Source organism: Oreochromis niloticus, unplaced genomic scaffold (assembly GCF_001858045.2).
Source record: "Oreochromis niloticus isolate F11D_XX unplaced genomic scaffold, O_niloticus_UMD_NMBU tig00003099_pilon, whole genome shotgun sequence".
Classification (NCBI taxonomy): Eukaryota; Metazoa; Chordata; class Actinopteri; order Cichliformes; family Cichlidae; genus Oreochromis; species Oreochromis niloticus.
Genome location: NW_020327786.1, coordinates 4,813 through 21,041, shown reverse-complemented (window position 1 = coordinate 21,041; position 16,229 = coordinate 4,813). Strand labels below are relative to the sequence as shown.

Sequence of the window (16,229 nt, the reverse complement as noted above, 5' to 3'; positions counted from 1 at the left end):
TATATATATATATATATATATTAGTTTGCAGCTCTTTGCGCATATTAATAAAAGGTTCAACTAACTGATCATTTAAAGTCTGTGCGGTTTAGTTGTTCCACTCATATTAAACCAAATGATGGTGTGGCGGCCTGTTCTAGTGTGAACTAAAAGAGGGTTTGAATGTAAGAGAGGGGGGGGGGAGGAAAAGGAGACCTAAATGTAACCCCTGCACCCCGACTGAGGAGGTGAGTTACATTAGTGCTTCCTCTTTATTAGAAAGCAGTTTGAGTGAATTAGAAGTCTGTTGTTTTTTTGTTTTTTTGGGGGGGGGATATCTACTCATTAGTCATGCTAGGCATCCATCTGAACTCTATCAAAATAAAGGTGTATTTTAACTCATTTTAATTCTTTCTAATATCAGGGATATAGGACTATACAAAGTAGCTTGTGACATCTAAAACGACAGCACACTTAATGTGTCTTTCTTCACCTCATCACTTTTTTCTGTGTATGTGTTTGTTTTTCCGTTGATGCCTTTCAAACGAAACTAGCCATGATATTTTCCCCCTCTGACAATTAATATCAGTTAACCCCGCCCCCTTTCAGATTTGTTCACCAAAAGAAAAGGAGAAAAAAACCCGTCATTAACACTGTACATTATTTGTCAGACCGGTTTCATTTTCATACTTTGTAAATATCTATATTGTATGGAGCTTGAAATCAAATGTAAATATGCTTACTGTATTTGTAATAATTATAATCCATTCGCTGTATAGCATAGATGTGTCATGCAGATATCCTAATTCTGTGTATGGTAATCTTGCACCATTGAACTGTTAGTGAATGACACAACAATAAAAGTGCAAAACATGCATTAGCAGTTGAAGTGCTGCCTGCTTATTTCCTGCTTTATGTGAGCTTCTACTGTAGTTTGTGCTTTTAGTCCCAAGAAACCACCCTTTTACTCTGGCGCACAATAAGATCTTCTGATGTTTGGTGTCATCTTCCTGTGAACAGGTGGATTCATTCACTTCAAGCTTATGTGTATAGCACCAAATCACAACAGTCGCTGAACACTGTAAAGACTAATTATGGAGGCACAACATTTAAAGCTCCTATCCTTCTATCCCACAGACCTAAAAGTTATTTATATGATAAATAGCCCCGTGTTTGTTTACTTGCTTTGTAAAATGCAAAGTGGTGACTTTTTCTTTTCAAGTACGTCCTCATATGGAGACATTTTTTTTATTAATGGCATAAAACAAGTCATAATTGTTTACAGAAATTTGTACATTTTATTGGGCAGAATGAGGTAAACAGTGAAGAAAAGTATGAGAAAACGGAGCATAGGATCTCCGGAGGCAACTAGAATTATTGTACACGTGTATGTATTAAGGACCGACACAGACAAAGAATTAATCATACAATGAAGCAATGTCATTTTAAAATGTTTATTCATAAACAGGATAAAACCATTTAAGTACTGAGTCATGAATAAAACAGCAACCTCTCATCTGCTAATTGGGAAACAGAGGATGTCAGTGTATTTTTCAGTGCTAGTTGTCCAAATTGAGTGAGATGACTTTACATTTGAATAGATTTGATTACAAGTTATATTTGGTTTTAATTGAGTGCAGTTCAATTTGATTTAAATCAAGCCAATTCACAACAACATTTTTCTCAATATGCTAAAATTCCCACCGAGACTAGATAAGATTATTCTAAAACTGGTAAAAATACAATTCTCTTCATGCACAAAAATCCCACCCAGTCCCACAACCCAGGACGAATACTCCTTGTGTGTTCTTGAGCTGGACAGAAATTCCTCTTGCTAAGCGAGGTCCACGTCAGCATCGTGCCAGGCAGACTAGGAGCCTCCTGTCCCGGTCTCGTCCGTCCACTGGGCCCCATCACATCCCAGCCCAGTTCGCATTCTGCATTGGAGTCCGTCGCTCGATACCACAGCGGCTCCCCTCACGTCATCACCTGTAAGTAAAAACAAATAGGAGCCAGAACCATCATCCCGGAAGCTGCCCTGGCTTATAGCCATGGCGACACTCTCCCAACACGGCTGCACCCAGTGAACAACAGTCAGCCACTACTCACAAATGCAGGCAGTGGTATACATCTGCACTGATGTCAATCACACGCGTTGTCTCCTCCTGTCGCCGTTCCTGCTGTTGGGACTGGGTCACCACATCACGCTGACCGGTCTCCAGACGGGCGTCATGCGTTCCTATTCAAATCTAGGGCCTCTCTCCTTCCAGTACTCAGCTTGCTTCCTTTTAATAAGTCCTTTAAACACAGCTGAAAGGACACCACTGGACAGACACATGCCTCAGCAGGTGATGACTATCAGCTAATTTGTCCCATGCCCAGCCAATCCACAGTGGATTAAAACAATGTAAAAACAGACTAAAAACATGTGATACAAACAGAGTAAAATCATGGAGATAAAAACAATGCTCACAAATAAACACTAAACTCAGAATAAAACCAATATTAATGATAAACACATATTTCTACTATGTGAAACTTACATTCATCACCACCTGAAACTTTTATATTAAAATTTCAAGTTCGAACCTAACCTCATTTAATTTCTCTAAAAATGGGCTCCTGCACACTTGCAGACACTTTTCCATCACAACTTATGGATGATGAATGATTTGATTAAAGCTGTGAAAACATTACTGATAAACTTCATGTGATATTACATTAAAGCCAATTTTCTATTAAAATCAGGACTTTTCTAAGTGACCTCCAACCTTTGAGCAGTAGTGTGTACTGTATGTTTGTATGTAACTGTGTCTGACCTGGATTTTATCACCAGTGTCAAATAAGAATTTTCTTTAAACTCTGTCTTTAAATACAAATGAAGTTAAACTGTAGCAAGGCTGATGGTAAACTGTCCCTAACAAGTCCACTTTATTGCGTGCTCATTGACTTTCTCCTATCAGAGCTGTTTAACAAGTCCACTTTATACATGCTTATTAATCTATCACGCTTATCAGTGGCTCATGGTTGCTTAAAGCCTATGTCTGAACTTGAGCACAGAGCCAGAGCATCATTCATCCTACCAGCAGCTCAAGGATGACAAACTCCACTTTCTCTGCATCAAGACAGCTCATAACTTTTAACAGTCTCTCCTGATAGTCTCATATCATCTGCTCTAATCAATAACCGTACACTATAATTACAATGTAGACTAAAGCTCAAAAGTCTGAGGTCAATTAGAAATGTCTTGTTTTCTGAATAGACTCAAATTTGGTTTCATATTGAATCACAGTAATTTATCAAAAGAGGAAATAAACATATAAATGCTTAATATTAACACTGATCACAAATCATGAATGATTTTGAATAGAATTTCTACAGAGGTGTTCAGAGACCCATTTTCAGCAATAATCCCTCCTGTGTTCAGTGGTACATTGTCTTATCTAATCCAAGTTTAACACATTAAAGCCAAACTTATCATTCAAAACAGCTTTTTAAAGAGATTTTAAAACAAACTCAAACTATTGTGGTGATTAAAGAAACAATAAATGTGTCTGGATCATCCCAGGTTTTTGTTTTTAACCTCATTAAACCAAGTTTACATTTTCCTCTAAAGGGGCTGCAACACCCAGCTGCACAAAACCTTCACTTTTTTTTTTTAACAGTTTCACTCTTTTAATATTTTTCATTTTTTACAATCAGAATTCTCCAATAGATTTTTAGAAGAAAATTATTTTCTTTCATGCATCACCAACTGAACCTTTTATGTAAACATTTCAAGTTCCAGCCTAACCTCATTTAATTTTGCTTAGCAAAGTACTTTTCAACTCTAATAATTAGTAAGAGTATATTTCTTATCATCTATTGGTCATCTGACCTGATAAACTTCAATTAACATTATAACACAGGACTGATTGTCTCTAAAAATGGGCTCCTGCACGCTTGCAGACACTTTTCCATCACAACTTATGGATGATGAATGATTTGATTAAAGCTGTGAAAACATTACTGATAAACTTCATGTGATATTACATTAAAGCCAATTTCTATTAAAATCAGGACTTTTCTAAGTGACCTCCAACCTTTGAGCAGTAGTGTGTACTGTATGTTTGTATGTAACTGTGTCTGACCTGGATTTTATCACCAGTGTCAAACAAGAATTTTCTTTAAAGTCTGTCTTTAAATACAAATGAAGTTAAACTGTAGCAAGGCTGATGGTAAACTGTCCCTAACAAGTCCACTTTATTGCGTGCTCATTGACTTTCTCCTATCAGAGCTGTTTAACAAGTCCACTTTATACATGCTTATTAATCTATCACACTTATCAGATTTCTCATGGTTGCTTAAAGCCTATGTCTGAACTTGAGCACAGAGCCAGAGCATCATTCATCCTACCAGCAGCTCAAGGATGACAAACTCCACTTTCTCTGCATCAAGACAGCTCATAACTTTTTAACAGTCTCTCCTGATAGTCTCATATCATCTGCTCTAATCAATAACCGTACACTATAATTACAATGTAGACTACAGCTCAAAAGTCTAAGGTCAATTAGAAATGTCTTGTTTTCTGAATAGACTCAAATTTGGTTTCATATTGAATCACAGCAATTTATCAAAAGAGGAAATAAACATATAAATGCTTAATATTAACACTGATCACAAATCATGAATGATTTTGAATAGAATTTCTACAGAGGTGTTCAGAGACCCATTTTCAGCAATAATCCTCCTGTGTTCAGTGGTACATTGTCTTATCTAATCCAAGTTTAACACATTAAAGCCAAACTTATCATTCAAACAGCTTTTTAAAGAGATTTTAAAACAAACTCAAACTATTGTGGTGATTAAAGAAACAATAAATGTGTCTGGATCATCCCAGGTTTTGTTTTTAACCTCATTAAACCAAGTTGACATTTTCCTCTAAAGGGCTGCAACACCCAGCTGCACAAAACCTTCACTTTTTTAACAGTTTCACTCTTTGAATATTTTTCATTTCTTACAATCAGAATTCTCCAATAGATTTTTAGAAGAAAATTATTTCTTTCATGCATCACCAACTGAACCTTTTATGTTAACGTTTCAAGTTCCAGCCTAACCTCATTTAATTTTGCTTAGCAAAGTACTTTTCAACTCTAATAATTAGTAAGAGTATTTTTCTTATCATCTATTGGTCATCTGACCTGATAAACTTCAATTAACATTATAACACAGGACTGATTGTCTCTAAAAATGGGCTCCTGCACACTTGCAGACACTTTTCCATCACAACTTATGGATGATGAATGATTTGATTAAAGCTGTGAAAACATTACTGATAAACTTCATGTGATATTACATTAAAGCCAATTTTCTATTAAAATCAGGACTTTTCTAAGTGACCTCCAACTTTTGAGCAGTAGTGTGTACTGTATGTTTGTATGTAACTGTGTCTGACCTGGATTTTATCACCAGTGTCAAACAAGAATTTTCTTTAAAGTCTGTCTTTAAATACAAATGAAGTTAAACTGTAGCAAGGCTGATGGTAAACTGTCCCTAACAAGTCCACTTTATTGCGTGCTCATTGACTTTCTCCTATCAGAGCTGTTTAACAAGTCCACTTTATACATGCTTATTAATCTATCACGCTTATCAGTGGCTCATGGTTGCTTAAAGCCTATGTCTGAACTTGAGCACAGAGCCAGAGCATCATTCATCCTACCAGCAGCTCAAGGATGACAAACTCCACTTTCTCTGCATCAAGACAGCTCATAACTTTTTAACAGTCTCTCCTGATAGTCTCATATCATCTGCTCTAATCAATAACCGTACACTATAATTACAATGTAGACTACAGCTCAAAAGTCTGAGGTCAATTAGAAATGTCTTGTTTTCTGAATAGACTCAAATTTGGTTTCATATTGAATCACAGCAATTTATCAAAGAGGAAATAAACATATAAATGCTTAATATTAACACTGATCACAAATCATGAATGATTTTGAATAGAATTTCTACAGAGGTGTTCAGAGACCCATTTTCAGCAATAATCCCTCCTGTGTTCAGTGGTACATTGTCTTATCTAATCCAAGTTTAACACATTAAAGCCAAACTTATCATTCAAAACAGCTTTTTAAAGAGATTTTAAAACAAACTCAAACTATTGTGGTGATTAAAGAAACAAGAAATGTGTCTGGATCATCCCAGGTTTTGTTTTTAACCTCATTAAACCAAGTTGACATTTTCCTCTAAAGGGGCTGCAACACCCAGCTGCACAAAACCTTCACTTTTTTTAACAGTTTCACTCTTGAATATTTTTCATTTCTTACAATCAGAATTCTCCAATAGATTTTTAGAAGAAAATTATTTTCTTTCATGCATCACCAACTGAACCTTTTATGTTAACGTTTCAAGTTCCAGCCTAACCTCATTTAATTTTGCTTAGCAAAGTACTTTTCAACTCTAATAATTAGTAAGAGTATTTTTCTTATCATCTATTGGTCATCTGACCTGATAAACTTCAATTAACATTATAACACAGGACTGATTGTCTCTAAAAATGGGCTCCTGCACACTTGCAGACACTTTTCCATCACAACTTATGGATGATGAATGATTTGATTAAAGCTGTGAAACATTACTGATAAACTTCATGTGATATTACATTAAAGCCAATTTTCTATTAAAATCAGGACTTTTCTAAGTGACCTCCAACCTTTGAGCAGTAGTGTGTACTGTATGTTTGTATGTAACTGTGTCTGACCTGGATTTTATCACCAGTGTCAATAAGAATTTTCTTTAAATCTGTCTTTAAATACAAATGAAGTTAAACTGTAGCAAGGCTGATGGTAAACTGTCCCTAACAAGTCCACTTTATTGCGTGCTCATTGACTTTCTCCTATCAGAGCTGTTTAACAAGTCCACTTTATACATGCTTATTAATCTATCACGCTTATCAGTGGCTCATGGTTGCTTAAAGCCTATGTCTGAACTTGAGCACAGAGCCAGAGCATCATTCATCCTACCAGCAGCTCAAGGATGACAAACTCCACTTTCTCTGCATCAAGACAGCTCATAACTTTTTAACAGTCTCTCCTGATAGTCTCATATCATCTGCTCTAATCAATAACCGTACACTATAATTACAATGTAGACTACAGCTCAAAAGTCTGAGGTCAATTAGAAATGTCTTGTTTTCTGAATAGACTCAAATTTGGTTTCATATTGAATCACAGCAATTTATCAAAAGAGGAAATAAACATATAAATGCTTAATATTAACACTGATCACAATCATGAATGATTTTGAATAGAATTTCTACAGAGGTGTTCAGAGACCCATTTTCAGCAATAATCCCTCCTGTGTTCAGTGGTACATTGTCTTATCTAATCCAAGTTTAACACATTAAAGCCAAACTTATCATTCAAAACAGCTTTTTAAAGAGATTTTAAAACAACTCAAACTATTGTGGTGATTAAAGAAACAAGAAATGTGTCTGGATCATCCAGGTTTTGTTTTTAACCTCATTAAACCAAGTTGACATTTTCCTCTAAAGGGGCTGCAACACCCAGCTGCACAAAACCTTCACTTTTTTAACAGTTTCACTCTTTGAATATTTTTCATTTCTTACAATCAGAATTCTCCAATAGATTTTTAGAAGAAAATTATTTTCTTTCATGCATCACCAACTGAACCTTTTATGTTAACGTTTCAAGTTCCAGCCTAACCTCATTTAATTTTGCTTAGCAAAGTACTTTTCAACTCTAATAATTAGTAAGAGTATTTTCTTATCATCTATTGGTCATCTGACCTGATAAACTTCAATTAACATTATAACACAGGACTGATTGTCTCTAAAAATGGGCTCCTGCACACTTGCAGACACTTTTCCATCACAACTTATGGATGATGAATGATTTGATTAAAGCTGTGAAAACATTACTGATAAACTTCATGTGATATTACATTAAAGCCAATTTTCTATTAAATCAGGACTTTTCTAAGTGACCTCCAACTTTTGAGCAGTAGTGTGTACTGTATGTTTGTATGTAACTGTGTCTGACCTGGATTTTATCACCAGTGTCAAATAAGAATTTTCTTTAAACTCTGTCTTTAAATACAAATGAAGTTAAACTGTAGCAAGGCTGATGGTAAACTGTCCCTAACAAGTCCACTTTATTGCGTGCTCATTGACTTTCTCCTATCAGAGCTGTTTAACAAGTCCACTTTATACATGCTTATTAATCTATCACGCTTATCAGTGGCTCATGGTTGCTTAAAGCCTATGTCTGAACTTGAGCACAGAGCCAGAGCATCATTCATCCTACCAGCAGCTCAAGGATGACAAACTCCACTTTCTCTGCATCAAGACAGCTCATAACTTTTTAACAGTCTCTCCTGATAGTCTCATATCATCTGCTCTAATCAATAACCGTACACTATAATTACAATGTAGACTAAGCTCAAAGTCTGAGGTCAATTAGAAATGTCTTGTTTTCTGAATAGACTCAAATTTGGTTTCATATTGAATCACAGTAATTTATCAAAAGAGGAAATAAACATATAAATGCTTAATATTAACACTGATCACAAATCATGAATGATTTGAATAGAATTTCTACAGAGGTGTTCAGAGACCCATTTTCAGCAATAATCCCTCCTGTGTTCAGTGGTACATTGTCTTATCTAATCCAAGTTTAACACATTAAAGCCAAACTTATCATTCAAACAGCTTTTTAAAGAGATTTTAAAACAAACTCAAACTATTGTGGTGATTAAAGAAACAATAAATGTGTCTGGATCATCCAGGTTTTGTTTTTAACCTCATAAACCAAGTTACATTTCCTCTAAAGGGCTGCAACACCCAGCTGCACAAAACCTTCACTTTTTTTTTACAGTTTCACTCTTTTAATATTTTTCATTTCTTACAATCAGAATTCTCCAATAGATTTTTAGAAGAAAATTATTTTCTTTCATGCATCACCAACTGAACCTTTTATGTTAACGTTTCAAAGTTCCAGCCTAACCTCATTTAATTTTGCTTAGCAAAGTACTTTTCAACTCTAATAATTAGTAAGAGTATATTTCTTATCATCTATTGGTCATCTGACCTGATAAACTTCAATTAACATTATAACACAGGACTGATTGTCTCTAAAAATGGGCTCCTGCACGCTTGCAGACACTTTTCCATCACAACTTATGGATGATGAATGATTTGATTAAAGCTGTGAAAACATTACTGATAAACTTCATGTGATATTACATTAAGCCAATTTTCTATTAAAATCAGGACTTTTCTAAGTGACCTCCAACTTTTGAGCAGTAGTGTGTACTGTATGTTTGTATGTAACTGTGTCTGACCTGGATTTTATCACCAGTGTCAAACAAGAATTTTCTTTAAACTCTGTCTTTAAATACAAATGAAGTTAAACTGTAGCAAGGCTGATGGTAAACTGTCCCTAACAAGTCCACTTTATTGCGTGCTCATTGACTTTCTCCTATCAGAGCTGTTTAACAAGTCCACTTTATACATGCTTATTAATCTATCATGCTTATCAGTGGCTCATGGTTGCTTAAAGCCTATGTCTGAACTTGAGCACAGAGCCAGAGCATCATTCATCCTACCAGCAGCTCAAGGATGACAAACTCCACTTTCTCTGCATCAAGACAGCTCATAACTTTTTAACAGTCTCTCCTGATAGTCTCATATCATCTGCTCTAATCAATAACCGTACACTATAATTACATGTAGACTACAGCTCAAAGTCTGAGGTCAATTAGAAATGTCTTGTTTTCTGAATAGACTCAAATTTGGTTTCATATTGAATCACAGCAATTTATCAAAAGAGGAAATAAACATATAAATGCTTAATATTAACACTGATCACAAATCATGAATGATTTTGAATAGAATTTCTACAGAGGTGTTCAGAGACCCATTTTCAGCAATAATCCCTCCTGTGTTCAGTGGTACATTGTCTTATCTAATCCAAGTTTAACACATTAAAGCCAAACTTATCATTCAAAACAGCTTTTTAAAGAGATTTTAAAACAAACTCAAACTATTGTGGTGATTAAAGAAACAAGAAATGTGTCTGGATCATCCCAGGTTTTGTTTTTAACCTCATTAAACCAAGTTGACATTTTCCTCTAAAGGGGCTGCAACACCCAGCTGCACAAAACCTTCACTTTTTTTAACAGTTTCACTCTTTAATATTTTTCATTTTTACATCAGAATTCTCCAATAGATTTTTAGAAGAAAATTATTTCTTTCATGCATCACCAACTGAACCTTTTATGTAAACGTTTCAAGTTCCAGCCTAACCTCATTTAATTTTGCTTAGCAAAGTACTTTTCAACTCTAATAATTAGTAAGAGTATATTTCTTATCATCTATTGGTCATCTGACCTGATAAACTTCAATTAACATTATAACACAGGACTGATTGTCTCTAAAAATGGGCTCCTGCACCTTGCAGACACTTTTCCATCACAACTTATGGATGATGAATGATTTGATTAAAGCTGTGAAAACATTACTGATAAACTTCATGTGATATTACATTAAAGCCAATTTTCTATTAAAATCAGGACTTTTCTAAGTGACCTCCAACCTTTGAGCAGTAGTGTGTACTGTATGTTTGTATGTAACTGTGTCTGACCTGGATTTTATCACCAGTGTCAAACAAGAATTTTCTTTAAACTCTGTCTTAAATACAAATGAAGTTAAACTGTAGCAAGGCTGATGGTAAACTGTCCCTAACAAGTCCACTTTATTGCGTGCTCATTGACTTTCTCCTATCAGAGCTGTTTAACAAGTCCACTTTATACATGCTTATTAATCTATCACGCTTATCAGTGGCTCATGGTTGCTTAAAGCCTATGTCTGAACTTGAGCACAGAGCCAGAGCATCATTCATCCTACCAGCAGCTCAAGGATGACAAACTCCACTTTCTCTGCATCAAGACAGCTCATAACTTTTTAACAGTCTCTCCTGATAGTCTCATATCATCTGCTCTAATCAATAACCGTACACTATAATTACAATGTAGACTAAGCTCAAAAGTCTGAGGTCAATTAGAAATGTCTTGTTTTCTGAATAGACTCAAATTTGGTTTCATATTGAATCACAGCAATTTATCAAAAGAGGAAATAAACATATAAATGCTTAATATTAACACTGATCACAAATCATGAATGATTTTGAATAGAATTTCTACAGAGGTGTTCAGAGACCCATTTTCAGCAATAATCCCTCCTGTGTTCAGTGGTACATTGTCTTATCTAATCCAAGTTTAACACATTAAAGCCAAACTTATCATTCAAAACAGCTTTTTAAAGAGATTTTAAAACAAACTCAAACTATTGTGGTGATTAAAGAAACAAGAAATGTGTCTGGATCATCCCAGGTTTTGTTTTTAACCTCATTAAACCAAGTTGACATTTTCCTCTAAAGGGGCTGCAACACCCAGCTGCACAAAACCTTCACTTTTTTAACAGTTTCACTCTTTGAATATTTTCATTTCTTACAATCAGAATTCTCCAATAGATTTTTAGAAGAAAATTATTTTCTTTCATGCATCACCAACTGAACCTTTTATGTTAACGTTTCAAGTTCCAGCCTAACCTCATTTAATTTCTTAGCAAAGTACTTTTCAACTCTAATAATTAGTAAGAGTATTTTCTTATCATCTATTGGTCATCTGACCTGATAAACTTCAATTAACATTATAACACAGGACTGATTGTCTCTAAAAATGGGCTCCTGCACACTTGCAGACACTTTTCCATCACAACTTATGGATGATGAATGATTTGATTAAAGCTGTGAAAACATTACTGATAAACTTCATGTGATATTACATTAAAGCCAATTTTCTATTAAAATCAGGACTTTTCTAAGTGACCTCCAACTTTGAGCAGTAGTGTGTACTGTATGTTTGTATGTAACTGTGTCTGACCTGGATTTTATCACCAGTGTCAAAAAGAATTTTCTTTAAACTCTGTCTTTAAATACAAATGAAGTTAAACTGTAGCAAGGCTGATGGTAAACTGTCCCTAACAAGTCCACTTTATTGCGTGCTCATTGACTTTCTCCTATCAGAGCTGTTTAACAAGTCCACTTTATACATGCTTATTAATCTATCACGCTTATCAGTGGCTCATGGTTGCTTAAAGCCTATGTCTGAACTTGAGCACAGAGCCAGAGCATCATTCATCCTACCAGCAGCTCAAGGATGACAAACTCCACTTTCTCTGCATCAAGACAGCTCATAACTTTTAACAGTCTCTCCTGATAGTCTCATATCATCTGCTCTAATCAATAACCGTACACTATAATTACAATGTAGACTAAAGCTCAAAAGTCTGAGGTCAATTAGAAATGTCTTGTTTTCTGAATAGACTCAAATTTGGTTTCATATTGAATCACAGCAATTTATCAAAAGAGGAAATAAACATATAAATGCTTAATATTAACACTGATCACAAATCATGAATGATTTTGAATAGAATTTCTACAGAGGTGTTCAGAGACCCATTTTCAGCAATAATCCCTCCTGTGTTCAGTGGTACATTGTCTTATCTAATCCAAGTTTAACACATTAAAGCCAAACTTATCATTCAAAACAGCTTTTTAAAGAGATTTTAAAACAAACTCAAACTATTGTGGTGATTAAAGAAACAAGAAATGTGTCTGGATCATCCCAGGTTTTGTTTTTAACCTCATTAAACCAAGTTGACATTTCCTCTAAAGGGCTGCAACACCCAGCTGCACAAAACCTTCACTTTTTTAACAGTTTCACTCTTTGAATATTTTTCATTTCTTACCATCAAAATTCTCCAATAGATTTTTAGAAGAAAATTATTTCTTTCATGCATCACCAACTGAACCTTTTATGTTAACGTTTCAAGTTCCAGCCTAACTCATTTAATTTTGCTTAGCAAAGTACTTTTCAACTCTAATAATTAGTAAGAGTATATTTCTTATCATCTATTGGTCATCTGACCTGATAAACTTCAATTAACATTATAACACAGGACTGATTGTCTCTAAAAATGGGCTCCTGCACGCTTGCAGACACTTTTCCATCACAACTTATGGATGATGAATGATTTGATTAAAGCTGTGAAAACATTACTGATAAACTTCATGTGATATTACATTAAAGCCAATTTTCTATTAAAATCAGGGACTTTTTCTGCAGTAGTGTGTACTGTATGTTTGTATGTAACTGTATCTGATCTACAGTGATTTTGGGGGTGTGGATACCTATTTGTTTTCACAGGTGCAGAGCCTTTTTCTACAAAATTACGAACAAACTGCATTTTTAAAAGTACCATTAACATCAATGTAAACTGACAAGTAACTCAACATTTAACACAGTGATCAGTAGAGAAGAAAGAAAATAACCCATTTCAACATTTCTAGTTCAGATCAAAATTATTGTTCTGATTAAGGAAACAGTAAATCTGGCCACATTATTGTCCTGATCCTCCAATTTCCCCTTTCCAATGTGACTAAATAAAATTCAACTTTTGTTTTTTTAAATAAAAGCAGATGCACACCCAGATATTTCTTACAGTAAGAATCCTCCAACAACCTTTCAAAAAACATTTTTTTCTTTCCTCAATTTTGAGACCAACTGAACCCACAAACCTGAAGCTCCAGACCCAAACTAACCCAATTTAATGTTTCCTTAATCAGCACAGTAATTTTAACTCTTCTGTTTTATGTTTACTCACAGTTTTGATGCTTGCTTCTTTGACTTGATCCACGATTAGCTCTGCACCATCGCTCTGCTGTTTCTCTCTCCTCATGCTTCTCCTTCATGCGTCCTGTCCTCAGATATAATCCAACCTGCCTCCTTGTTTCCTCCTTGACTTGTATCAGCAAAATTTCCAGTTAAATTAAGAGAAGTCCAGAAAAGTTTTCCTGCTTCAAAAGCTCTTCCAGTTGCTTGTCTTCTTGTCCTCCTTCAAATGTGCATTTTTCTACATTTGTATTTATTTGACTTCATATTGCCATGACAACATGACACAGAGCATCATGGTAGATTAAGGCAGGGGGTTCTCTCCTGTGCAGAAATGCTGGTGTTCCATAGTGATGTAAAAGCATGTTAATAATCTTTAAATAGACACTCACTGATCCTGTAAGAGCAGGAATTTAACTACAAACCCTCACAGTCCCCATCAGTATCATTTATTCTGCTCTGCCGCAATGGTCACAATGGCTGGTTTAAGTACGTTTGGCCCATAGAAATCCACTGATGTTCAGTGAGTCCCTTGATACATATTTAACCTTCATAATTTTCAGGGTGCATGAGTGTTATATCTCCATCTCATCCTAAACATTTTACCAACATGTAAAAGGCATACGTCCTCAAGATTTTGATTTGTTTAATTTTATTGAAACTTGTTTTATTCTGAATAAATGTGTGAGATGGCCCTCAGGCCTCTAAATCCACATCCAGGTTGGGTGACTACTTGGATTAGGGGAGTATTATTTAGAGCAATGTTTGTCACTTTGGTTAATTACTCAACTTGGGCCGTTTTTGTTCAGTCTTTTTCTAACCGAACTTTCACATTTAACACATTTAACATGCTAACTGAAGCCTGTAGAGTCTGAGATGTAGCTCTTTTATTTCTGTATTGTACAGTCGGACTTAGGGGTGAATTTGCTGGGATTGGTGACTGTGTTGCATGTTTTGAATAATCTTCTTCAGAGTAGACTTTACATGTAAGCTGATAGTGAATGAAAAAACTATAAAAGCTGCTGTGGTTTTAACTTTCCAAGAGAGGCAATGCACATAATGCAGAGACGAGCGCACGGGGGATATCCAAATTCTAGGAAGGCAGCCTGCTGCTGTACACAGGCAGATTCTTCTCAGTCATAGTTCTAACAACTTGACTGTTTTCTCAAACCGCACAAAGAGGGCTGTTTCCATTCTGGAAGTCTACTCATTGGTGTAGGCAGCTCTTCTAATTATAAGTAGCTATATATGAGCAGCTATATTAGCTTTGACTTAACATATGTTAAATAGTATACTTTCCTGTTTTAAAATTTATGATGGCTCAAAATTCAAACCTTAAAAATTAAAACCCTGAATCATCACCACTTGTGTGAACTACAAGGGTGCCATCATTTTCTTTTCAATCCATTAAGTGCCACATTTTACACACTGAGCAAGAAAGGAAGTAAGCTCTTCATGGTGACCCAGAAATTTTAATGTATCACTTTCTAGCATACGGCTGACACTGCTCGACATCTTACGTGCGGTATAAGAGTCCCGCCACAAGGAGACACTAAAGGCTTTCAACCAACAGTTTCTGCTTCCAAAGCGGCGCCAACCGTCACCACCGATCATCGTACTTATGTGACATAGACGATGGATGCATGTTTGAGTTGATACATCATTTAAAGCCACCACTGTTCAGGCATCACATCTGTCCATTAGGTTTCCCTTTCATACACAACATTTTTATCCCTGGGTACTAACTTTTTTGTTTTTGTTGACTGTTTATTTATTTATTTGTTTGCTTGTTTGTTTGTCTAATGCTCTTGTTGCACTGCTAAATAGGCTGTAGCCAACATGATTTATAAAGGATTATAAAATCTAAGAAATTACTGCATTATTTTACCTACTCTTATTAAACTCACTTTCCTAAAAACTGATTGCAGCTTCTACTTTGTGATGTCAATGTTATGTCTCTAAATGATTCATATCATTCATGGGAGATATGCTTGACAAATGATAAGTTAACAAGTCACTGCTACCAGCTTAATCAATTCATTGGGGCGACCTGCGTGTTGTGTTGCATTGTCTGATTTGGTCATAGTGTGTAAACACCTCTAGAGGCCACTGTTGTATAGCTGCTGCAAACTGAATGTACCCGTACCAGAGGTTATACTTAAAATGGCAGCTGCCAGGAAGTCTCTTTGGAAATTTGTGTTTATGAAATAGATAGTTGTATTACAAGGTACTAATGAACCCTTGCATTGGTAAAATAAATTCTACTAGAATAGCTGATACTCCCTTACAGAAGATTTTCTTTTGACCTTTCTAAAGCCTTCTTTAAAATTAGAAAATAAAATGAAAACAGGCATACTAGAAATACTACTCTGCATTACATCCTAACACTTGGCTAAATCCTAATATGTAATTCTGCTTTAAATAGTTTATTACACTAAATGTGATTATGCACTGAAAAAAAAAACATGCTGAGTTTACTTAGTTCAATAGTGGACATTGGTTGCACACAGATGTTTTGC

At 35.2% G+C, this 16,229-nt stretch overlaps 1 long non-coding RNA gene across 2 annotated transcripts; it reads right to left on the bottom strand.

Annotated features, from left to right (window-relative positions):
- Positions 1–1,417: 1,417 nt before the first annotated feature.
- Positions 1,418–13,717, bottom strand: LOC109201065 (uncharacterized). 2 transcript variants are annotated; one of them, XR_003217909.1, is made up of 3 exons: positions 13,703–13,717; positions 2,089–2,341; positions 1,418–1,968 (listed from the first exon to the last, which is right to left on the bottom strand). It is a non-coding gene; the product is annotated as an uncharacterized LOC109201065 (long non-coding RNA). The 2 variants fall into 2 exon arrangements; XR_002061070.2 differs by lacking the exon at positions 13,703–13,717 and having other exon boundaries at positions 2,089–2,594.
- Between the last annotated feature and the right edge of the window lie 2,512 nt (positions 13,718–16,229).